The following is a 26,268-nucleotide window of genomic DNA, read 5'->3' as shown; positions in this document are numbered from 1 at the left end:
AAAAATAAAATAATAAAGTAAAATAAATAAGATAAAATGAAATAAAATAAAATAAAATTTATTTCCTCACAGTTCTGGAGGCGAGAAGTTCAAAATCCAGTTGTTGGAAAATTCATTTTCCTGTGAAGACTCTCTTCCTGACTTGCAGACAGCTGTCTTCCTGCTATTTTCTCACATGGTCTTTGTGTGTGCTGAGAAAAAGATCTTAAGAGCCTCTGCCTTTCCTTATAAAGGTACCAGTCTTAAGGGAGTAGGACCCCACCCTTATGATCTCATTTAACTTTACCTTCTTAAAGGCACTATCTCCAAATATAGTCACATTGTGGGGTTAGGACTTCAACATATGAATTCTGGGGGAAATGCAATTCAGTCCATAAGAAGTAGTAAAAAAGATTGGAAAAAAGGACTCTTATTTCATACTAGAGGGTTCGAATTTTACCTTAGGTGTTTCTCTATGATTCATATCACTATGTTTACTAGATCAATTACTAATCTACTTGATTTCTTTGACACCAAGGCTTTTTCCCCTATTTTCCTTTTTTTATTTTTTTTCTTTTATTACAAGCCTCACATAACTTTTGTAGTGTTAAGTTTAAGACATGAAATACTCTGTTATCTTTAAGAAAGGTCATGTGAGTTATAAATCTTAAGTATTTGAAATGTGTGGCTTAATTCCTTTGGAAAAGTTGTGCTCTTCTTGCTACTTACCATTTTTATGGTTAAATATGACAGATGAAGTGTTTGATCTGGGTGGAAGCCATTTCAAATTAATAACTAAAATAAGAGATAAAAGAGTACCACCTTTCAGTTATAAGATGAATGAGTTCTGAAGATCTAACGGGTACCATAGACACTATTGCTGGGATTGCTGTATTTTATAATTGAAATTTGCTAAAAGAGTCTAACTCAAATGTTCTTAACAAAGAAAAAAGTAAATATGTGAAGTGATAGATGTGTTAATTAACTTGATAGGGGGATCTTTCCACAGTATATGCATGTATCAAATCATCATGTGGTATAGTTTAAATACCTTACAATTGTATTTGTCAGTTACACCTCAACAAAGCTGGAGACATATTTTAAAAGCATAATAAGAAGCTAAAATAGGAGAATAAAATTTGGGATAATTGTAACTGCGTCACATGTATACACTGAAGAGAAATATTAAGTAGCTCCGGGATGACTTATAAGTTGTGCAATCCTGAGTTGTTCTCAACTCTGTCACATTTAATGCTCCTTAGACTAAAAGAAAATGTTTACAGAATAAAACTTACCAATATATATATAATTTTAGGGAAATCAACATTATGTCCAAATTATGACATAAAAGAAAAAGGAAAAAAACTTATAAAAAGGATTGTGTTTTCAATATGTAAATGCTAGACAAGTCTACACAAGGAATGATAACGAAGATCACAGAGGCTTGCACTTATACCACATATTACTGTAAATGCAACAGCTATAAATACGCTATTATACAGACACGTTTTATTCCAGAACCAACAACATTCGTGGCATCAAATCATTTTTCCAAGTGGCCAATACTTCTCAATAAAGTTCTAATGAAATGAATTATACTTTTCTCTCTATTTGCATGGTGTTTGCATTCTTGGAAAGCTCAGAGTACATAAAGCTATGCACAAATGTTTTCTGTTTATGTGTAAAATGGAGTTATTTCCAAGCTTGGATAATTATCAAGATGCGTTTCACCTATATGACATTCTAAAATAAAGAAAGACACAGGATGAAATTTAATTGCATAGAACCATCCTAGGCATGGCCGGAAAATATCATACCTGGCCCACATCCACTGAACGTCAGTAGCACGCCTTAATCATCTTTATAGCCTAAAATGCCCTCAGACATTTGCAAAGTATCTGCTTATTATAAAAGGGGGACCTGCCATCTCTCTCAATCTCAGCAGCTGAAAAACCACTGAAATGAAGTCACTAAAGTATCCAAATGAACTTTTTCATGTAGGCCATACCAGTCTTCTGAAAGAGCCATTTCTAACAGTTCTGATTAACTTGTCATTATAATTCTTAAATGCATGTCATCACTCATTTAAGAAACATTTATTAAGCACCTAATACTCTATTAGTCCATGGGAATACAAAAAAGGGCTCCCCAAAAACCAAAACCAATAAAAAAAACCTGTTCTTTTAATGAGGGTTACAATCTATTAAAGTACAGAGACTCTTGCCTTCTTTCTTTTCTTTTTTTTTTTTTTAAAGATTTTATTTATTTATTTGAGAGAAAGAATGAGAGCGAGGGAGAGAGCACATGAGACGGGGGGAGAGTCAGAGGGAGAAGCAGGCTCCCCGCAGGACTCGATCCCGGGACTCCAGGATCATTACCTGAGCCCAAGGCAGTCGCTTAACCAACTGAGCCACCCAGGTGCCTGGCTTCTAACTTTCATTAAAAGCTCCCAAAGCAACAACTATTCAACATAGTTCACACAGTTTTTACTCATGCTGCCGACCTTCTATCCCTACCCTCAAACTCCCCAAACTGTCATCTAGCAAATAAACTCGGGGTAGAAGTAATTACAATGGAGTCTAGTTTTAGTGGCTACCCTGGAAGGTAGATCAGCCAGTGGAATAAAAGGATCGATTTTTAAGTGAGTTATATTGAGGTTTAATTTACACACAATGAAATTCACTGTTTTAAAGCAGACAGTTCCATGAATTTGGATAAATATATATACAGTCAGGTAACTACCAAAATAAGCAGAATATTTACCAATCACCTTAAATTCTCTCATGGCCCTTGGCAATCAATCTCCTCCAAAAACTAGCTCCTGATAACCGCTACTTTGTTTTCTGTTGCATAGTGTCTATTCCAGAAAGTCATATGAATGGAATAACGCATTAGCTAGCATTCTGTTTTTGGCTTCTTACATTTAGCATTAGTCATTTGAGATTCATTAATTTTGCTGCATTTATCAGTAGTTCATTCATTTTTTATTTCAAGTAGTTTCCCATTTTACAGCCGGGAATGAGACTGTTCCGTAGTGTGGTAGCTGTACATCTACCTTTCTAAGAAATTGCTCGCAAATTTTACAAAGTGAAGATGGATTTTGCACTCTGGCCAGCAATATATGCAGTATCACGTTGCTCCACAATCTTGCCAGGATGCGATCTGGTTAGTCTTTTTAATTTTGCCCCATTGTCCTATGTATTATCATACTTTTGTGATTTTAATTTGCATTTTCCTGATGACCAGTAATGTCAAGAATCCTTTCTTATTGCTTATTGACCATTAACACTTCTGCCTTAGTGAAACATCTGATCCAATCCTTTCCTCTTTGTGTATAACACCCAGTGCTCCATGCATGAATCATGGAACACCACAGCAAAAACTAATGATGTAATGTATGGTGATTAACATAACAAAAAAAATCCTTTCCTCTTTTTTTTTTTTTAAATGGGTCGTTTGTCTCTTACTGAGTTGTAAGTGTTCTTTGTGTATTTTGGATACAAGTACATTATAAAATATATGTTTGCAAATATTTTCTCCCAGTATGTGGTCTGCCTATTCATTTTCCTTCTTTTTTTTAAATTTAAATTCAATTAGCCAACTTATAGTATATCATTAGTTTCAGATGCAGGGTTCAATAATTTATAAGTTTCATATAACACCCAGTGCTCATCACATCACGTGCCCTCCTTAATGCCCATCACCCAATTTTCTTAATAGCATCTTTCAAAAAACAGGATATTTTAATTTTGATGGAGCCCAATTTATCATTTTTTCTTGTATTTGTTTTGTGTGTGTGCCTACTTAAGACATATTTGTTCATGCCAAGATCACAGAAATATACTATTATGTTTTCTTCTATAAGAATTGTGGTTTTGACTCTTTCACTTATTTTTATTATCCAGTTAACTCTTACACATATATGTGCAATAGTATATGTTTATTATTATTATTATCATATAGACCTCCAGTTAGTCTAGCACTATTATTGAAAAGATTCATCCTTAATTGGTTCACCTCTTTATAACAATGAATGTACTGCATATAGGTGGAGTCTACATCAGGACTATTTATTCTGTTCCAATGATCAATATAGCTACCCTTTCCCCAAAAACACATTATTTTGATCATCATCACTTTGTATTATTTAAATAGTTAAACACATTCAGTGCATATTAAGTATATAATTTTTTGAAATTATTTTGACAATTCTAGGTCCTTCTCATTTACATTTTTTAATAGGTTTGTGTGTAGACGGTGAATTGCATTGATTGATTTTCCAATATTAAAAGTGATTTCTAGAAAAACTCCACTGGGCGACATTTTAGCATTCTCTGAGAATACTGCTAAGTTTGATTTGCTAACATTCTCTTAAGAATATTTTTGTTCATTCATGGAGGATGCTGGTTTGTGGTTTTCTTTCCTTGTAATATCTTTGTCTGGCTTGGGTATTGAGGTAATGCTAGCTTCATAAAATGAGATGGGAAATTTCTGTCTTCCTCAAATTTCTGTTAGATTGTATAGAATTGATATTTCTTTCTTAAATATCAGTAGAACTTTGCCAAATAAGCCATCTGAATCTGACTCTCGAATTTTCTTTGTGAAAATATATATACGATGTAGACAGATAACTTATTTCTTCCAGACTGATATCTGTGATCCTTGTTAGCTTAGGTATTTTAAGAAATTTAGAGATTTTATTTAAGTTGTCAAATTTATTGGCATAAAGCTTTGCATAATATTTTTTATTATACTGGCAATGTGTATAGAATCTGTAGTGAGGTTTTCTTTTCCCTTCTTTGTTCTTTATGTTATCATTTTTGTCTTTTCTATTTTTTTCTATCAGGATGGCTAAAGCTTTATCAATTATATTATCTTTTCGAAGAACCAGTTTTTGGTTTCACTGATTTAACTGTTCTTGATTTCCTTGACTTTTTTTCACAGGTACATTAACTTTTCTTTTGTTTTCCTCCAGTTCTTTTTTTTAGGTTGTTTTCTTTTTTTAGTTATTTTTTGGTTATTTTTCCCATAATCATAAGTACCTCAAATTGGATATTTGGAAGCTGGTGATAAACCATAACCTCATGAGAGATATTTTTTCCCCCAGAAGGATTGCTTGTGTGCTTATGTGTTTATTCCCATCATTAGGAAAAATATTCATAACTAAATAACTTGCTACTATGATTTATCCAGATATTGTGAAAGAGACTGACTTCTCTACATTCTCAATAGTTCCTTAAAGATTTCCTTTGCTTTGACTTGGTCAAAATTACATTTTCTTGAAGCAATTTTTAAAGAAGAGTACAAAGTTGAGATGTTTCCTGAGCCCTTATATATCTGGGAATGTTATTTTGCATCTCAGCCTTTACCAGTAAAATTTTTTTCATTGTCTCTGGCTTTTTATGTTGATGAACAATTGCATTTTGCAATCACATTAATTTTGAACCCTTTATCTGTAAGACTGTTATTTCCATCTGAATGCTTTTTGCATTTATTTTCTAGTGGTCTGAAAAATGTCATCAATAGGTAATCCTAAAAAAGGGGTGGGTCCTACAGTCAAGTATTTTGGGGAAATATTGAGTTACATATGCAATGCTAAATATGTTTCATGATTGTAGGTCTTCTAATTGTGCACAGTGCACCTTTAAAGCTTACGTGGCATTTCCCAAACATACTAAACAGCAGGGCCCTTTTGAGTTCATGGAATTTTGAGTATGGGTTCTTCATTCCTACCACGTGCCAACGTCTCCCTGCAAGAGCACTAACCTGTAGTCTGTTAAAAGGATACTATAGAAAACATTCCTCCTAAACCATGGAAGCTAGTACCCTGGACATCTGGTAAGAGTGATACTTAATATCATCAATTACACAAGGTAATTGAATTATAGTGCCACACAGTATTTACCATGTATGGTAAGTTATAAACTTTACCCTGGGTTTCCTTGGGGATGTCTGGGGTTGACCTCATCAGAGGATGCTTCCCATGATAGATGAGATCCAGAGTGGCATAAAAAACCTGAAGCTGCATATCAGCTGCAGCACAAAGTTGAGACATCATATTTTTGAGCAGTGGCTGCCCAGTTTGATAATGTCCAGCAAATTGGTTAACCCCACTTGATAATCATCTGAAAAATACTTCATCAGCATAGAAGGAACCTTAGCAAAATCAGTGGGGCATTCTGGTCCCATTGACATGTTGGTAATGAGTATATCCTAGCACAGAAGGAATGGTATATACCATTTCAGGGGAACATTTTCCATCATTCCAGGAGTTAATAAAGTTGGTGAACTCCCTGAGGAATGGGGAAGATACAGTATAAGAACTACAATGGTCTCTTTCTTTCAGTCTACTTCCACGGACTGTAAAATGATAATCTTGATGTGGTTAGTCTGTTTGCAGTAAATGCACCCGGCAATCCTTAGGATTCGTGAACCACAGCCAATATTCTAACATCTTCACACCACACCTCATTTTCCAGGCAGCTCTGCAGACAACGAAATCCCCAGCGATTAGTTAAAAAGATATTCAGTCCTTCTTCCATCCATGCTTTCAGGGAGAAACACGTCAATATAAACAGGGCTCAATATTCTACCTCTCTGCATGAATCATACCACCGAATGGAGGGGGATCCCAAGGCATTCATTCAGAATTTTGAAGATTATGTTTCATTTTTATTCCTCATATCTCCTAAAAATCTCTTATAGTTCTGCCAGATAATTTGTCAAATAATTTCTCAAGGAATTACCTGACAGTCTGAATTTTTAGCTAGTGTTCTTTGGGGAGCCCTGTGACAGAATGTAAAATATCCCACTAACTTTGTTATAAGTTTTCTGCTGCTGAGCAGCTTTTCTGCTGCTGAGCAGCTTTTCTGCACATTTCAATTGGCTAGCATTGGGATAAAGAAAAATTGTGCAAGCAGCTTCTTGCACAAAGCATCTGGTGTTTCTGCATGTAGACCATCAATTATTACAGGATCTCCATCAAATACAAAGTTAGACAAAAATGTTCTGATAAGAAATGCTTATCAACCTTGGAAAAATTGTTCCCCATAAAAATGCTCTACTCAAATCCAAGATTTTAACAGTAAGATCCCCTGCTCTTTAATGCTTTTCTTTGTCTAGATGGATTCCACTGATTTTAAAGTCAAACATAATCAGTTCAACCACTCAGTTGGTTTCTGGATTAAAGGAATCCACAAGTCTTTTAATCAGCTGGTAATTTTCACAAACTTTGATATAATTCTACATTTGTGTTTAACTTTTCTCCCCTGGTGCCAATACACGAGCAAGGTTCATCTGCTTTCGGTAAGCAACTTTCACAAAGTCAGCCACTCTGCACAAGGAATCCCAGGGTGCATCCCAGGAGCAGGGGGTGGGGCCCAGGCAATGTAGAAAATGCATGCTCCACCAGCAATCCTTTCTCGGGGCTTTTTCCTGGCCAATTTGAAATCCTTCTGAGGTAGTGAACTCAGAAACTCCAAAAGGACCCCCCAGCTCTTGGTGAACACGTCCAGGCAGTTGTCCTGGGGCTTGATATTGAAGACAGTACCCAACAGGGACTAGCTGGTGCTGACCCCTCTCTGGCTGGGATCCTGGCTCTGAGGCAGCTTCGCGTCTGGAGCTGACTTTCCCAGCTGTAAGGTCCCACCCCCCCCAATCATCCCCCCCCACCCTCCAGCCTTAGCACTGCCGCTCCAGCCTTGATTTCCTTGACTTTTGCTTTTTATTTTCTTTGTCCTCTTAGCTTTGGTTTAAACTGGCTATTGTTTTGCTAACTTCTTAAAGTACAAGTTAAGGTCATTAGGTGAGATCTTACTTTCATTCTAACATAAACATCACTTTAAATTTCCACCTAAGCACTTCTGTAGTTACATTCTACCACACTCAGTTTTCATTTCTCATTAACTTCAGATTTTTTAATTTTATTTTTTTAGCTTCTTCAGTCTTTTCTTCTCTAACCCATTGGCTATTTTAAGGCATGCTGTTTAACTTCCAAATATGTTGGTATTTTCCAAATATCTGTTATTGATTCTGTCGTGGCCAGAAAACACACTTCATTTGATTTTAAAATTGTTGAGATTTTTGTTCTGATCCAGAATATGGTCTATTAGTGAATTTTCTATGTGCAATTTAAAAGAATATGTTTTCTGGTTCTTTGAAAATATCAACAAAATCGTCAAGCTTCTAGCACTACTGACAAAGAAATGAGTAAAGACATAAACTACCAATATCAGGAAAGAAAGAAACAGAGAAACAAAATTACAGAAAAATATCCCTAGCGATACAGATGCAAAATCCTTAACAAAGTATTATCAAATTAAGTATTAACAAATTAAGTGTGGAAATATATAAAAAGAAATATAAGCCTAAGTAGGATTCATTTCAGAGAAGCAATGCTTGACCAATATTTGATAATCAAACAATGCAATCCACCATATTAACAACCTGAATCAGAGAAAACATGATCATATCAATTGGTGGAATAAAAGCACTTGACAAAATTTAAGCCATTCATGATAAAAACTCCCAGATAAAAAGGAATAGAGGGAAACTCCCTCACTTAGAAAAATAGAATCTACAAAAACTCTGTAGGTTACATTCTACTAAATGATGAAAGTTGGAGCACTGTCCCTCTAGGATCTAGGACAAGGTAAGGATGTCTGCTCTCAGCACTTTATTCAACCTAATGCTAGAAGATCTAGCCAGTGCAATAAGACGAGGAAAAAAAAAAAAAGAAACAAAAGGCATACATATCAGAAAAGAAGAAACAAAACTATCCTACTGAGAGGAAACATGATTATCTATGTATGAAATCTAAGGAATATATTTTTTAGAAAACCCTCCTAAAACTAATGATTAAATTAAAATGGTAATACTGTGATGGTTAATCTTAGATGCCAACTTGACTAGGCTAAGGAATGCCCAGATAGTCACTAAAATAGTGTTTCTGGGTGTGTCTCTCCAGGTGTTTCAGGAAGACATTAACATTTGAATCAGTAGGTTGAGTAAAGAAGATTCATCCTCAACAGTGCAGATGGACATCATCCAATTCTTTGAGGAGCTGTATAGAGCAAAAAAGTGAAGGAATTGTCTTGCTCTTGTTGAGCTGAGACTTCCACCTTCCCCTGCCCTGGGACAACAGAGTTCCTACTTCCTGGGCCTCCAGACTCAGGACTCACACTGATTACACCCCTGGCTTTCCTGGTTCTCCAGTTTGTAGACTGCAGATGTCAGACTGGGATTTCTTAGCCTCCCAAGTCTGTCTGTCTGTTTGTCTGTCTCTCTACACACACACACACACACACACACACACTCACACACACACACAGATATATAGTAATATATAGTTGTATATAGTTACATAGTTATATATATAGTTACATATATATAGTTACATAGTTATAGATATAGATATATAGAGTTACATATCTTTCTATATATAGTCATACATAGTTACATACATAGTTATATATAGTTACATAGTTATATATGTAGTTATATATAGCTATATGTAGTTATATATAGTTACATAGTTATATATAGTTTATATATAGTTATCCATATATACATATATAGAGTTATGTAGTTTTATATATATAAAACTTCTTTGGAGAACCATGAAAAATAAAATACCATTTTAAATCACTAAAAAATAAAGAAAATGCTTAGGTTTAAATCTAACAAAATATGTATGCTGAAATCTACAAAACGTTGATGAAATAATCAAAGGAGATCTACATAACTAGAGAGACATATTGTGTTCATTATTGGGTGGTCCAACATAACAAAGACGTCAATTCTTTATATATTAATATAAAGTTTTAATGCAATTCCTAACAAAATCCCAGCAAAGCTTTGGGTAGAGATAGAGAAACTTATTTTAAAAATTATATAAAAACGTAAACGAACTAAAACAGTTAAAACAATTGTGAAAAGTAAGAATTAAGAGAGTTGGAACTGGCTACCTCATTCAGGATCTATTATGGAGGCACAGAAATCAAGACTTTGTGATATTGGTAGAGGGACAGACACATAGACAGGAATAACAGCATAGAGAACCCAAAACAGACCCATACAAATATGCCCAACTGATTTTTGACAAATGTGCAGAAGCTGTTTAGTGGAAGAAAGATAGCCTTTTCAACAAGTGGTATTGGATCAATTGCACACCCACAGACAAAACATTGAACCTCAACCTATTTCACAACTTACACAAAAATTACCTCAAAATGTGTCATACACTTTAGTGTAAAAACATATAACCATGAAACTAAACTCCTTGGTAAAAAATAGAAAATCTTTAAGATCTAGGAGGAGGCAAGTAATTCTTGGACTTGACACCAAAATGGGATGCATTAAAGAAAAAGTTGATGAATAGGGCATCATCAAAATTAAAAATGTTTGGGGGCACCTGGGTGGCTCAGTCGTTAAGCGTCTGCCTTCAGCTCAGGTCATGATCCCAGGGTCCTGGGATCGAGCCCCACATTGGGTTCCCTGCTCGGCAGGAAGTCTGCTTTTCCCTCTCCCACTCCCCCTGCTTGTGTTCCCTCTCTTGCTGTGTCTCTCTCTGTCAAATAAATAAATAAAATCTTTTTTAAAAAAATTAAGTGTTTGCTCTACGAAGACCCTATGAAGACAATGAAAAAAATATCTACACATTGAGGGAATATATTTGCAAAATACATGTCCAGCACATATCTGACAAAGGGCTAGTATCCAGAATAAAACACTTTTTTAAAAAGCTATTAAATCCAACGGTGAAAACAACAACAAAAACAACAACAATCCAATTAGAAAATGGGTAAAAGCAATAAACAGTTCTCCATAGAGGATATACAGATGACAAACAAGCATTAGGAGACACAAATTAAAACCACAGGAGGTACCACTGCATGCCTATCAGAATGGCTAAAATAAAAAATAACACCAGCAAATACTGGCAGAGATCCAGAGCAAGTGGATCACACATACATTGCTTGTGGGAATGTAAATCGATACAGCCACTCTGGGAAACAATTTGGCAGTGTCTTTCACAAACTAGACCTGCACTTGCTGTAAAACCCAGCAATTGCTCTGTGGGCAATTTAACTAGAATAATATTTTATGTTCACATAAAAATTTCAGCATGGTTGTGATAGTATCTTTATTTGTAATAGCCAAAAACTGCTAAAAACCCAATGGGTTAGTGTCTTTCAATGGGCTTATGATTAAACAAATTGTGGTACATCCGTATCATGAAATATTACTCATCAATCCTTCAATCAATAAAAAGAGACTATTCATAAACACAATCTGGATGACTCTCCAGAGAATTATGATGAGTGGGGAAAAAAAAATCCAAACCAGAAAAGTTACATAGTGTATGATGATAACCTTGAAATGGCAAAATTTTAGGAATGCAGAACAGATTACTGGTTGCCAGGGGATAAGAACTGGACACAGAGGAGAGGTGAGCCGTAATTATAGATGGGAATGTATTAATAATGAGCTAACCTTGCGGTGATTGCAGTATTCTGTACCTTGGCTGTCTGAGAGCAATATGCTTGTAGAGATCTTGTACTCTAGGTGGACAAGATTTTACAGTTAGGTCATCATATTAGGTAATGCGTGTGTGGGATCTCTCCATCTTGGATCATACAACTGCATGTGAATGTACAATTACCTAAAAATAATTTTTTAAAAAGTATAATTTTAAAAGTATTAATGTTCAGGAAATAGACCTTCCCAAACTGATAATGTCACTCATTAAACACTAAACAAATTTTATGAAAAACAATTTTAGGGCACCTGGGTGGCTCAGTCAGTCAAGCAACTGCCTTCAGCTCAGGTCATTATCACAGGGTCCTGGGATCGAGTCCTGCATTGGGCTCCCTGCTCAGTGGGGAGTCTGCTTCTCCTTCTGCCCCTCACCCTGCTTGTGCTCTCTCTTTCTGTCTCTCTCAAATAAACAAATAAAATCTTTAAAAAAATTTGATACTATAAATCTTCCTACCCTTTTACTCAAGCATCTCTTTCTGAGGATTTGATACTATATATAATCACATTATGTTATATTTAAAGTTTCCATTATTAAAAATAAATGAGCTAATGAGATTTATGGGCACAAATTCATTAGTCACTTATCATAGCAACAGCAACAGAAAGGAAACTACAAAAATTTCCAAATACAGAGAGCCAGCAATATAAATTACGTTGTTTACGTAGAAGAAATACATCCATATATTTGCATGATGCAAACAAGTAGGTAAAGCAAATTATAAGACTATCTTCTATATAATTTTAAATCTGTATTAACAATAGTTAGTTATTAATAAATATTAATAGTTATTAATATCTCGTCTAAATATACTAACAAAGATTGTTTGCTTGACCAAACTTTAGTCGGGCCTAAACTTCCCCCTAGGCTCATGTGTGGACAGCTGAAAATCCAGTTTTAGCAAGAACCCTGCTAAGTCAGTTTAACCAGAACCCCTCTACTCTCAATATTGGTCACCCTAGATATCGGTCAGGTTCTTCATCCTCCACCACGCACAGGTGATGCCGGATCACCCTGGCCTGTTGGCCGCAAAGAATCCTGTTAGGTCGACTTAACCAGAATCCCTTTCACCCTTGATATTTCCTCTTACTAATTTTCCATTCATTGACCCCACCCTGCTCCTGAGCTATAAATTCCCATTTACTCATGTTTTTTTTGGAGTTGAGCCCAATCTCTGTCCCCCACTGTGAAATCCATTGCAGTGGGACCTGCACCAAACATGACGGTCCTGAATAAAGTTTGCCTTAACCATTTTTAACGAATGTCATTGAGTATTTTTCCCTTCAGCAGTATTTACACGAAAATAAAAGTAGCAGTTATGTCTAGGAAAGAAATTACGTTTTTAAAATGTTTTTCTTTATATATTTCTTGTATTTTCCTAATTTTCTATAATTAACATGTTAATTTCATAATCAGAAAATAATCCTCTAAATTGAAGTTAATAGTTGCCTTTCATGAATAGATTATGAATTTCATGTGGGTCAAATTGACAGCTAGTGTTATTTTGGTCTTCCATAACCTTGTTAATTTCTTCTTCTCTTGTTTTGTCAATTACTGAGAGAAGAATGTTGACGTCTTCTAGGGTAGTATTGGATGTTTTGTTGTATTTCTCATTTCAGCTCACTCAGATTTCGCTGGGATCTTGAAACTCTGTTGTTCGAGAAAAAATCACATGGGGTTGTCTTGTCTTCCCTCTGAATCAACTCTTGGCTTTGCAATCTCCTTTACTGGAAATTGGCACAGTTTTCTTTGTTTTTTTAATTTTTTATTGTTATGTTAATCACCATATATTACATCATTAGTTGTTGATGCAGTGTTCCATGATTCATTGTTTGTGCATAACACCCAGTGCTCCATGCAGAATGTGCCCTCTTTAATACCCATCACCAGGCTAACCCATCCCCCTACCCTCCTCCCCTCTAGAACCCTCAGTTTGTTTTTCAGAGTCCATCATCTCTCACGGTTCTTCTCCCCCTCTGACTTACTCCCCTTCATTCTTCCTCTCCTGCTATCTTCTTCTTTTTCTTTTTTCTTAAAATATTTTGCGTTATTTGTTTCAGAAGTACAGATCTGTGATTCAACAGTCTTGCACAATTCACATCTTTGGGGTAAATACCCAGTAGTGCAATTGCTGGATCGTATGGTACCTCTAATTTCAACTGTTTGAGGAACCTCCATACTGTTTTCCAGAGGGGTTGCACCAGCTTGCATTCCCACCAACAGAGTAGGAGGGTTCCCCTTTCTCCGCATCCCCGCCAACATCTGTCGTTCCCTGACTTGTTAATTTTAGCCATTCTGACGGGTGTGAGGTGGTATCTCATGGAGGTTTTGATTTGGATTTCCCTGATGCCGAGCGGATGTTGAGCACTTTTTCATGTGCCTGTTGGCCATTTGGATGTCTTCTTTGGAGAAATGTCTGTTCATGTCTTCTGCCCATTTCTTGATTGGATTATTTGTTCTTTGGGTGTTGAGTTTGATAAGTTCTTTATAGATTTTGGATACTAGCCCTTTATCTGATCTGTCATTTGCAAATATTTTCTCCCATTCTGTCGGTTGTCTTTTGGTTTTGTGGACTGTTTCTTTTGCTGTGCAAAAGCTTTTTATCTTGATGAAATCCCAATAGTTCATTTTTGCCCTGGCTTCCCGTGCCTTTGGCGACGTTTCTAGGAAGAAGTTGCTGCGGCTGAGGTCGAAGAGGTTGCTACCTGTGTTCTCCTTTAGGATTTTGATGGACTCCTGTCTCACATTTAGGTCTTTCAACCATTTGGAGTCTATTTTTGTGTGTGGTGTAAGGAAATGGTCCAGTTTCATTCTTCTGCATGTGGCTGTCCAATTTTCTCAACACCATTTGTTGAAGAGACTGTCTTTTTTCCATTGGACATTCTTTCCTGCTTTGTCAAAGATGAGTTGACCATAGAGTTGAGGGTCCATATCTGGGCTCTCGATTCTGTTCCATTGATCTATGTGTCTGTTTTTGGGCCAGTACCATACTGTCTTGATGATGACAGCTTTGTAATAGAGCTGGAAGTCCGGAATTGTGATGCCGCCAGCTTTGCTTTTCTTTTTCAATATTCCTCTGGCTATTCGGGGTCTTTTCTGGTTCCATACAAATTTTAGGATTCTTTGTTCCATTTCTTTGAAAAAAGTGGATGGTATTTTGATGGGGATTGCATTGAATGCATAGATTGCTCTAGGTAGCATTGACATCTTCACAATGCTGATTCTCCCAATCCATGAGCATGGAACGTTTTTCCATTTCTTTGTGTCTTCTTCAATTTCTTTCATGAGTATTTTATAGTTTTCTGAGTACAGATCCTTTGCCTCTTTGGTTAAATTTATTCCTACTTATCTAATGGTTTTGGGTGCAATTGTGAATGGGATCGACTCCTTGATTTGTATCTCTTCTGTCTTGTTGTTGGTGTATAGGAATGCCACTGATTTCTGTGCATTGATTTTATAGCCTGCTACTTGACTGAATTCCTGTATGAGTTCTAGCAGTTTTGGGGTGGAGTCTTTTGGGTTTTCCACATACAGTATCATATCATCTGCAAAGAGTGAGAGTTTGACTTCCTCTTTGCCGATTTGGATGCCTTTGATTTCTTTTTGTTGTCGGATTGCTGCGGCTAGGACTTCTAATACTATGTTGAATAGCAGTGGTGAGAGTGGACATCCCTGCCGCGTTCCTGACCTTTGGGGAAAAGCTCTCAGCCTTTCCCCATTGAGAATGATATTCGCTGTAGTTTTTTCATAGATGGCTTTTATGATATTGAGGTATGTACCCTCTAACCCTATACTCTGAAGAGTTTTGATCAAGAAAGGATGCTGTACTTTGTCAAATGCTTTTTCTGCATCTATTGAGAGGATCCTATGATTCTTGTTCTTTCTTTTGTTAATGTATTGTATCACGTTGATTGATTTGCGGATCTTGAACCAGCCCTGCAGCCCAGGGATAAATCCCACTTGGTCGTGGTGAATAATCCTTTTAATGTACTGTTGGATCCTATTGGCTAGTATTTTGGTGAGAATTTTTGCATCCATGTTCATCAAGGATATTGGTCTGTAATTCTTTTTGATGGGGTCTTTGTCCGGTTTTGGGATCAAGGTAATGCTGGCCTCATAAAATGAGTTCGGAAGTTTTCCTTCCATTTCTATTTTTTGGAACAGTTTCAGGAGAATAGGTATTAATTCTTCTTTAAATGTCTGATAGAATTCCCCCGGGAAGCCATCTGGCCCTGGGCTTTTGTTTGTTGGGAGATTTTTGATGACTGCTTCAATTTCCTTAGTGGTTATAGGTCTGTTCAGGTTTTCTATTTCTTCCTGGTTCAATTTTGGTAGTTGATACATCTCTAGGAATGCACCCATTTCTTTCAGGTTATGTAATTTTCTGGCATAGAGTTGCTCATAATATGTTCTTATAATTGTTTTTATTTCTTTGGTGTTGGTTGTGATCTCTCCTCTTTCATTCATGAATTTGTTGATTTGGGTCATTTCTCTTTTCTTTTTGATCAGTCTGGCCAGGGGTTTATCAATCTTGTTAATTCTTTCAAAGAACCAGCTCCTACTTTCGTGGATCTGTTCTACTGTTCTTTTGGTTTCTATTTCATTGACTTCTGCTCTGCTCTTTATTATTTCTCTTCTCCTGCTGGGTTTAGGCTTTATTTGCTGTTTTTTTTCCTCCAGCTCCTTTAGGTGTAGGGTTAGGTTGTGTATTTGAGACCTTTCTTGTTTCTTGAGAAAGGCTTGTATTGCTATATACTTTCCTCTCAGGATTGCCTTTGCTGTATCCCAAAGATTTTGAACAGTTGTGTTTTCATTTTCATTGGTTTCCATGATTTTTTTTAATTCTTTAATTTCCTGGTTGACCCTTTCATTCTTTAGTAGGATGCTCTTTAGCCTCCATGTATTTGAGTTCTTTCCGACTTTCCTCTTGTGATTGAGTTCTAGTTTCAAAGCATTGTGGTCTGAAAATATGCAGGGAATGATCCCAATCTTTTGGTACCGGTTGAGACCTGATTTGTGACCTAGGATGTGATCTATTCTGGAGAATGTTCCATGGGCACTGGAGAAGAATGTGTATTCCGTTGCTTTGGGATGGAATGTTCTGAATATGTCTGTGAAGTCCATTTGGTCCAGTGTGTCATTTAAAGTCTTTATTTCCTTGTTCATCTTTTGCTTAGATGATCTGTCCATTTCAGTGAGGGGGGTGTTAAAGTCCCCCACTATTATTGTATTGTTGTCAATGTGTTTCTTTGCTTTTGATATTAATTGCCTTATATAATTGGCTGCTCCCATGTTAGGTACGTAGATATTTACAATTGTTAGATCTTCTTGTTGGATAGACACTTTAAGTAGGATATAGTGTCCTTCCTCATCTCTTATTACAGTCTTTGTTTTAAAATCTAGTTTGTCTGATATAAGGATTGCCACCCCAGCTTTCTTTTGGTGTCCATGGTAAATGGTTTTCCACCCCCTCACTTTCAATCTGGGGGTGTCTTTGGGTCTAAAATGAGTCTCTTGCAGTCAGCATATGGATGGGTCTTGTTTTTTAATCCAATCTGATAGCCTGTGTCTTTTGATTGGGGCATTTAGCCCATTTACATTCAGGGTAACTATTGAAAGGTATGCATTTAGTGCCACTGTATTGCCTGTAAGGTGACTGTTAACTGTATGTTGTCTGTGTTCCTTTCTGATCTTTGCTGCTTTTAGGCTCTCTCTTTGCTTAGAGGACCCCTTTCTATATTTCTTGGAGGGCTGGTTTCGTGTTTGCAAATTCCTTTAGTTTTTGTTTGTTCTGGAAGCTTTTTATTTCTCCTTCTATTTTCAATGACAGCCTAGCTGGATATAGTATTCTTGTCTGCATATTTTTCTCGTTTAGTGCTCTGAAGATATCTTGGCAGTCCTTTCTGGCCTGCCAGGTCTCTGTGGATAGGTCTGTTGCCAATCTAATGTTTCTACCATTGTAGGTTACATATCTCTTCTCCCGATCTGCTTTCAGGATTTTCTCTTTGTCTCTGAGACTCGTAACTTTTACTATTAGATGTCGGGGTGTTGACCTATTATTATTGATTTTGAGAGGGGTTCTCTGTGCCTCCTGGATTTTGATGCCTGTTTCCTTCCTCACATTAGGGAAGTTCTCTGCTATTATTTGCTCCAATATACCTTCTGCCCCTCTCTCTCTTCTTCTTCTGGGATCCCATTTATTCTAATGTTGTTTCGTCTTATCGTATCGCTTATCTCTCAAATTCTGCCCTCGTGATCCTGTAGTTGTTTCTCTCTCTTTTTCTCAGCCTCTTTATTTTCCATCATTTGGTCTTCTATATCACTGATTCTCTCTTCTGCCTCATTTATCCTAGCAGTTAGTGCCCCCATTTTTGATTGCACCTCATCAATAACCTTTTTGATTTTGACTTGGTTAGATTTTAGTTCTTTTATTTCTGAAGAAAGGGTTTCTCTAATAACTTCCACGCTTTTTTCAAGCCCAGCTAGTATCTTTAAAGTCATGATTCTGAACTCTAGGTCCGACATCGTACTAATGTCCGTATTGAGTAGGTCCCTGGCTGACGGTACTACCTCTTGTTCTTTTTGCTGAGGTGATTTTTTTCATCTTGTCATTTTGTCCAGAGGGGAATAGATGAATGAGAGAACAAAATGCTAACTGCTTTACAATGTCCCCAGCAAATATACTGTATACAAATCAGAAAAGACCTGAAACCAGGGGAAAAGAAAGGGAAAGAAAGAAAAAAGAAAGAGAAACAAAAAAAAAGATAAAAAAAGATAAAAACAAAAACAGAACAATACAAAAAAAGCAGAATGTGATCAAATATGATCAGGCTAGTGCATAGATCAGTGCCACACACTAGATTTTGGGCGTATTTTGGTCTGTTAGAAAAAAGTGCCTCCTAAAATTTTAAAGGAAGAAAGACATATATGTACAAAATAAGGGTTGATACAATGAAGGGATAGAAGATGACTGTAAAGATGAAAATTATAAAAGATTTTATAAAAGGACTTGATAAGATAAGAAGTTGTTTGAAAAAAGAAAGAAGATTTAAAAAAAAGAAAAGAAAAAAGGGAGAGAATGTGATCAGGCAGGAGACTAGAACAGAGCCATACACTAGTGATTTAGGGTATATTTTGATCTGTTAGAAGAAACTGTATCTCAAAATTTTAAAGAGAGAACAACTTATATATATATGCCAAAAATAAGGGTAACTACTATGAAGGGATAAAATATGACTCTAAAAATGAAAAATAAAAAATGTGTTTTTTTTTTAAAAAAAGGGATTGATAAGATGTTGGTTGAAAAAGGGAAAAAGAAAAAAAAAACAGTTAACAAAAATTAACTTTGTTGAACTAATGAATCATGGTAAAAAAAAAAAAGCCATGAATTCTATGTGCAGTATTCCCCTAGCGCTGGAGTTCTCCCGTTCTCCTTGTTCGGTAAACTTGGTCTTGGCTTGCTGGCTGTTCGTGCTGATCTTCTGGGGGAGGGGCCTGTTGCCGTGGTTCCCAAATGTCTTTGCCGGAGGCTGAATTGCCCCGCCCTTGTCGGTCCGGGCTAAGGAAGCTGCTCGGGTTTGCTCTCAAGAGCTTTTGTTCCCTGTAAGCTCTCGGCACAGCTTTGGAGGACCAGGGTGAAAATGGTGGCCTCCCAATCTCTGCCCGGAGGAGCCGAGAACTCGGGGCCCCGCTCCTCAGTGCGCCCCCAGAGAAAAGCAGTCACTCCCGTGTCCCCGGTCTCCGGCCGCACTCCGTGCTCACCCGGCCTGTGATCGAGCGTTGCTATCTCTGGCACCCGACCCCGTGTGGCGTCCCCAAACCCAGCAGATCCCTGCGGTGCGCTCCCGCTCCGCTCCTCCCCGGGGGAGGAAGGGGAGTCTCCCCGGCTCTGCCGCTTGTTGGGTCCCTGCTGGAGGAGCAGTGGCCCGACTGGGCCGCGGATCACAGTTTATGGCCACCCCGAGCTGAGAGCCCAAGTCTCAGCTACGTCTTTGCAGTCGGCTTCCCCGCTCCGATACCTGGGAGCTCTGGCGCACTCAGGCACCCCCGGTCTTTCTGTGACCCCGAGGGTCCTGAGAGCACACTGTCCCAGGAGTGTTCCACCCCCTGCTTAGCCACTGGAGCGACGTCCCTCCGCGGAGCCGACTTCTAAATGGTCCAATTTTGTGCTCCGCGGCTCTAGCACTTGCCAGAAGCGGCCGACGGAGGCCCCCTCCCCCGCCGTCTATCCTCCCGAATATCGCCTCGGATTCACTTCTCCGCACGTCCTACCTTCCAGAAAGTGGTCGCTCCTCTGTTCAGAGAGTTGTTGCTACTCTCCTCTTCGATCTCCTGTTGAGTTCGTAGGTGTTCAGAATGGTTTGATCCCTAGTCAGCTGAATTCCTGAGACCAGATGAAATCCAGGTCTCCTACTCCTCCGCCATCTTGCTCCGCCCTTTACCAGCACAGCTTTCTTTTGTGAAGTGTCTGTGTGTCTCTTTATCTTTAACTTACCTTTATCTTTATCTTAATGTGAGTTTCTTAGAGACAGCATCCAAATTGGTCTTATTTTCTTAATTCAATGTAACAATTTCTACTTTTTTAGTTGGAGTATTTAGACCATTTAGTTTAGCTTAGTTTATTTCGTGTGATGATGTGTATGGTTGGGTGCATCTTGCTATTTTCTATTTCTTCCATAGGTTCTTTGTTTGACTTTCTATTTTGTGGACTATTTTGTTTCTTTTATTTCACTTTATCTCCACTACTTACTTATGTGTGAAACCTCTTTATTTTATTTTTGCATATTGCTTAAGAACATTGCAGAAACATTGAAGGCATGACTCACGGTTATTTTACAGTCGTTCAGAACATTGAACGCATTACTCACGGTTATTTTACAGTCCTTTTTGGATAGCTGCCACTTATCTGGGCCATATCTTATGAGCACACCTGTTCCCGTCTCAGTACAATGTTACTGTGGGTTTAATCAATCTCACAAGTAGTTGAGCTGGATTGGGGTTTAGTTGTTGCTTTCGTTGCTTTCACCAACGTAGAATTGCCTCAACCTTCAAACCCTTCAATGACTTCTGAACACTCAGGATAAATTAAGACACCTGCCAAGTCCTCGAGGTCCCAGACTGCTGTATCTTCCACCTTTCTCAACTTTTAACCTGCCCTCTTTAAATCTGGTCGTCAGGATAAGCTCGCCAATGTTTTCATAGGCTGCTCTTGCTTCCTCCTTCTAGTACCGCTCACAATTGGCAATTATGTGTTCATTTCTTGCTTAATTTATCATTTTTACTACCTTACTGAATTATAATTTCCATGAGTGCTTAGTACAGTATGACACTGTGTGTTCCCAGTAAATATATTTTTTAAAAATAACAAATGAACTGTAACAAGATGAAACACACCAATTAAATTAAGACTAGATGTTAATTAGGAGGATAATGGAATTACCTAGAACATGTGTGCAATGTTGAGTAATTGCAGACTTACAAAGTTATTTTACACAGTGATTCTCTATTTTAAAATATTATTATATTTGATTCATTTCCTTAAAGTATGCTAAGTCCATCAGAATTAAATAGATTTTGCTATAAAAGTGGCCTGTTCTATTTAGTGAAGTGCAATTGCTTTGATTTAAAATCGTGGTTGATGGTCTCTGGGTCTGTGTACAAATTCAATATTAAATCTAAATGTATAAATAGAAGCATTCCAATCATTGATGCATGTGAGGTTTATACAAGTTATTTTGAAATTTGTCCCACATATCTCACCACTTTTTTGACTTTCTGTCATTGGGGTTGTGAAAACAAAACTAAAAAAAAAAAAAATTAAGAAGGTAAGAATTTCACCCACTATGATCTTATTGAGAAACCTTACATTTTTTTTTCTTTTTTTTTTCTTTAACTTCAATCCCTGACGTTAGTTTACTAGCACAGCCTGTTCACCTTGGAGACAAAGTAAGAAAATAATAACCTAAGTGTATGGTGCAGAAAATGCCATTTTCATATTAGTATAACACACCAAAAGAGTGATTTTTAAATTCCTTTCTAAAACCACAAGATTGCAGTATATTTACCAAATAGGCATAGGAAGCTTCATTGATACAAAATGTATGGTGCAATTATGATTCATAATGGTTATTTGCAGGTGGAGGGACACAAACCTTCAGCCTATAGGAATGGCCAAGCTAAATGTCAGATTCTAGATCAGAGTATTTCTCGCATCATTGCTCCCAACAGGAACATATATTAGATTTTTAAGAAAGGAGGAGGAAGTGGAGCCATAGAACTCACTCACAAATAGTAGCATGAACTCTGTCAACTGCATGCAAAGACCTTACGTAATAAGAGAATGCCTGCTCCACTTGCAGGGGGATACCAAATCATGAGCCTGGAGGCTGGCTTAGAAGACACAAGATGGTCTATGATAAAGGAGAATGTTCCTCCTCTTGCTAGCATATTTAAAAAGTCCAAAGATCAAGAGTTGGAGCTAGAGCTGATGCCTCCTATAGTTGCAACAAATGATTGACTTTTGATATAACTGCTTCTCAAAACAGATGATCATAGGGGAAGGAAGGAAAAATAAAACAAGACGAAATCAGAGAGGGAGAAAAACCATAAGAGACTAATAACTACAGGAAACTGAGGGTTGCTGGATGGGAGGTGGGGGGATGGAGTAACTGGGTGATGGATATTAAGGAAGACATGTGATGTAATGAACACTGGGTGTTATAGGCAGCTGATGAAATACTGAACTCTACATCTGAAACCAATGATACACTATATGTTAACTAATTGAATTTATTTATTTATTTATTTATTTATTTATTTTAACTAATTGAATTTAAATAAAATTCAACATAGAATTGCCTCAACCAAGGGGCGCCTGGGTAGCACAGCTGGTTGAGCGTCTGCCTTTGGCTCAGGTCATGATCCCGGGGTCCTGGGATCGAGCCCCACGTCGGGCTTCCTGCTCCGCGGGAAGCCTGCTTCTCCCTCTTCTACTCCCCCTGCTTGTGTTCCCTCTCGCTGCTGTGTCTCTGTCAAATAAATAAATAAAATCTTAAAAAAAAAAGAGAATTGCTTTAACCAATAATATAATTGTTTCTTATCCTTATGATTCTAAACTATGGCAATTTAAGACATGGGTTCCTAGGGATAGGAAACTTAAATCAGGGAACATAATGTTTTTAAAGTATTGGAGTCTAACACTGCCACTTTCATTCTGAAGGATAAATCATGGTATTGACTGGAATGATTGACCCTAACGATCAATAGGAAACTATTAAAATTCTAATTTCAGTGATACCAGAAGCAGTAAAGGTGTGTTGAAGACACATTTGGGTTGTTTGCACATCTTCATTCCTTGCTAACCATTACTGACCTTCTGCTTCCGTTTCCAAGCATACTGTGGGAGCACCTTATGTATTCGATATCATGACCATAGGTGAGTGCACCACACATAGGAACAAGATCAACACTGGGGCACTCAAGCTCTTTGCAAGGTCAAGACAGCATAGTAAACAGAGAATCTTGTGCATATTACCTGCCATTAAGATAGATGTAATATTTGTAATTGATAGTAAATAAAAGTGATTTTTGGACTCAGAAATAAACTAAGCAACTTCCTGGGCCAGCAGCAAGATCAAAATTTTGAAGAAGGAATCAGAGTATTTTGCCCATGAAATATCAAGATCTAATGTCAAGCAATAGTAATTAAGACACTATGGTATTGGCACAGGGACAAAGAGACCAATGAAACAGACCAAGAAGGCCCATACATAGCCACCCATATATGGAATCCTGACACATGACATAAGTGGCTCTACAGAATAGCACTAAAATGATTAACTCATTGGGATGCCTGGGTGGCTCAGTTGGTTAAGCATCTGCCTTCACCTCAAGTCATGATCTCAGGGTCCTGAGATCGAGTCCTGCATCAGGCCCCTTGCTCAGCGAGGAGTCTGCTTCTCCCTCTGCCTGCTGCTCCCCCTGCTTGTGTGCTCCTTCTCTCTCTGATAAGTAAGTAAGTAAATAAATAAATAAAATCTTAAAAAATAAGAATAAAATAAAATGATGAACTCATCAATAACTCGTTGTAAGCAATTAATTTTTATATATATTTAAATAATCTCCTACAATAAGAAATATAAAGCCAATGTAGAATAAGTATGTAAATGAAAGCAACGTTCTCCATCTCATAGGAGAAAATGTCAGAGAACATGTCATGAGCCTTGGATGGGGTGAGATGTATACAGATACAAAATGTATAAGCCATAAAAGTAAAATTTAATGAACTTGAATACATTAAAATGTAAAACATATTTTTACAGAAAGATACCATAAAAAGAGTTAAAAGACAAGCCATGGAAAAAGAAATGATTTTTAAAACATCAGTAAGCAATCAAGACAGTACACTAAGAATTTTAATAAATAAATAGATGCATTATTATTGAAAAATAAGGAAAATAACTCACTAGAGAAACTGGACAATTCATAGAAAAAGAAGCTAAATGGCTAATACCATGTGGAAAGATGCTCAAACTTTCTAATATTCAGGGAAATGCAAATTAAAATAAAATCCTGTTTCACACCAATGAGATATATACAATTTTAAAAGTCTGACAATATCAAGAATCACTGAGACTATGAACAGCGACTTCTAAAATGGCATCCTCAAGTAAGGCTGAGGATGTGACTGTCCTACAACATGGCGGAGGGGAAGAAACACGTAAATATCGTGAGACCAATTGTGGAACAGAATGATCCACTGATCCAGATGCTAAATCAGTTTATAAAGCCTTTGGAATAGCCAACGATACTGGGTAATAGTTTTCATTTTAAAGCACTTATTTGCCTTTTTATAATTAAAACTCTCAGAGATCTCAGACTTCCTCAAAATTGCCCCAAAGAAAGATTTGCCACAAGTCTTTCATTAGCATGGAAAGAAAGAGCCTTTGGGATACTTGAAACCCAGCTTGGTGCTGACCATTAAGGCAAAAAAAGAGAAGCAAGTTTTCTGAAAATATGGGTAGTGACCGTCCCTGCGAAGGATGAGATTTTAAATTCTGGCCGCTTTGTGGAAAGTCTCTGCTCTTCAGTGTAAGATTGCACATTGCCCAGAATTTTGGAAATGAATAATTCTGGGATGATACTAAAAGTGCTGGTCCAGTTACTCAAGACCTTGATGACATGGGTAAGTTTGAATCTTCCTCTCTAAGTAAACATTCTCTTTTATTATCCAGTCTTCCGACTTCTGAAAGTGTTGTGCCTTACCTTTCTTAGCAATCTCATCTATTTCATGGTTCCAACTCTTACTTTTAATTGGGTGACCATAAAATTAGTAATCTTGTATAGAATCTCATTCCTCACTTTCAAACCTACATCCCCAACTGTTGGACATCTCCATCTTAAATCTACCTCAGGTCTGTCCAACGGAACTTCTAAGATGACGGAAATATTCTCTCTGCTTAACAGTAGTGTAACCACTAGCCACATGGGGGTACTGAATGTGGCTACAGCAACTGAGGGGCTAAATTTATTTATTTTACTTTGATTTAAGTTTAAATAACCAAATGTGGCTACTGCATTGGACAGCCCACATGCACCTGAGAGCAGAAAGCTACCCTATAATGTTTCATTTGCCAACAATTAATTTCTCCAACTCTTTGGAACCTCTCCAGCCTTGACAGTACTTTTGTGTAGCTTTGTCATTTTTCCCAGAGAAATGCTCAATTGACCTCTTTATTGTCAAATGGTGTAAACCAAGAATTGATAGATATGCTGCATAGCAATCAGCACTTAATACTTTGTTTTTTTTAAACATATGTTTTAACCTTTTAGTATTTACTACATCAAACATATTTTGCTTTGCCAAAAGATATAGGACTATATCACATTATTTTTTTTCCTCTTTCATAAGCACCTTAGCTTAGATGCCAACAAGCTCTTTGAGTCCAACTCTCAAAGGAAAATTCTAATCAACATATCCAAAGGCAAAATGAAATCTACATTACACCAAAAGTGAGCACATAATTTCTTGATGTGTGCTTAATTTTCTCTGCAGGTAGATGATAGAGTAGAAACTTACAAAAATCAATTAGCTATTGTTTGTGAATGGATAATTATAGACTGGTTGCTTTGAACCTGTTCATGCAAGAGAAAATTAAAAGAAAAACATGTTGCACCATTTTAAAACAAAATGTCAGGATGAAAAGCCTACTGAGAGGAAAATTGGACCACATTGAGTGGTTACTATTCATGAATATATATGAAGTACTATTGTTACTGTCAGTTTGCATAATGAGTAACTCGTTTCCAATTTTTGATTTTATATAGAAATTTCTTATAATTTAACAACATACAGAACATTAACAACATTGATTTTTCTTTATTAATACTGTCACATATAATGTTAACATTCTCACATTATAGTGAAATAATGTTCCCAAGATCGCCTCTCTGACATCAGTTGAATCAAGGTCAGAAATAAGAATTTTGCCACATCAATACAATTATATAGTTAGATATTTAAAAAGATATTTAACAACCAGCTCTCCATAGCTGACTGATGTCCATGGGACATAGTCATTTCTAAGGTTAAAAATATAAAAATAAGGAAAAACAAGCATGAATATTAAAAACTAAGCCACAGAGCAGTCAAAATACAATAACTTCCAAAAAATTCTATGGGATACTGTGCAGATGGAAACAAATATGGAAATTTGCTCTCTGAGAGGAGGAAGACCTTGGGAAAAACACTTTAT

At 36.9% G+C, this 26,268-nt stretch overlaps 1 pseudogene; it reads right to left on the bottom strand.

The window, feature by feature from the left end:
* Positions 1–5,574: 5,574 nt before the first annotated feature.
* Positions 5,575–7,640, bottom strand: LOC113920692 (annotated as a pseudogene).
* Between the last annotated feature and the right edge of the window lie 18,628 nt (positions 7,641–26,268).

The sequence above is a fragment of the Zalophus californianus genome, chromosome 15, assembly GCF_009762305.2.
Source record: "Zalophus californianus isolate mZalCal1 chromosome 15, mZalCal1.pri.v2, whole genome shotgun sequence".
Classification (NCBI taxonomy): Eukaryota; Metazoa; Chordata; class Mammalia; order Carnivora; family Otariidae; genus Zalophus; species Zalophus californianus.
This window is presented reverse-complemented; position numbering and strand designations above follow the sequence as displayed.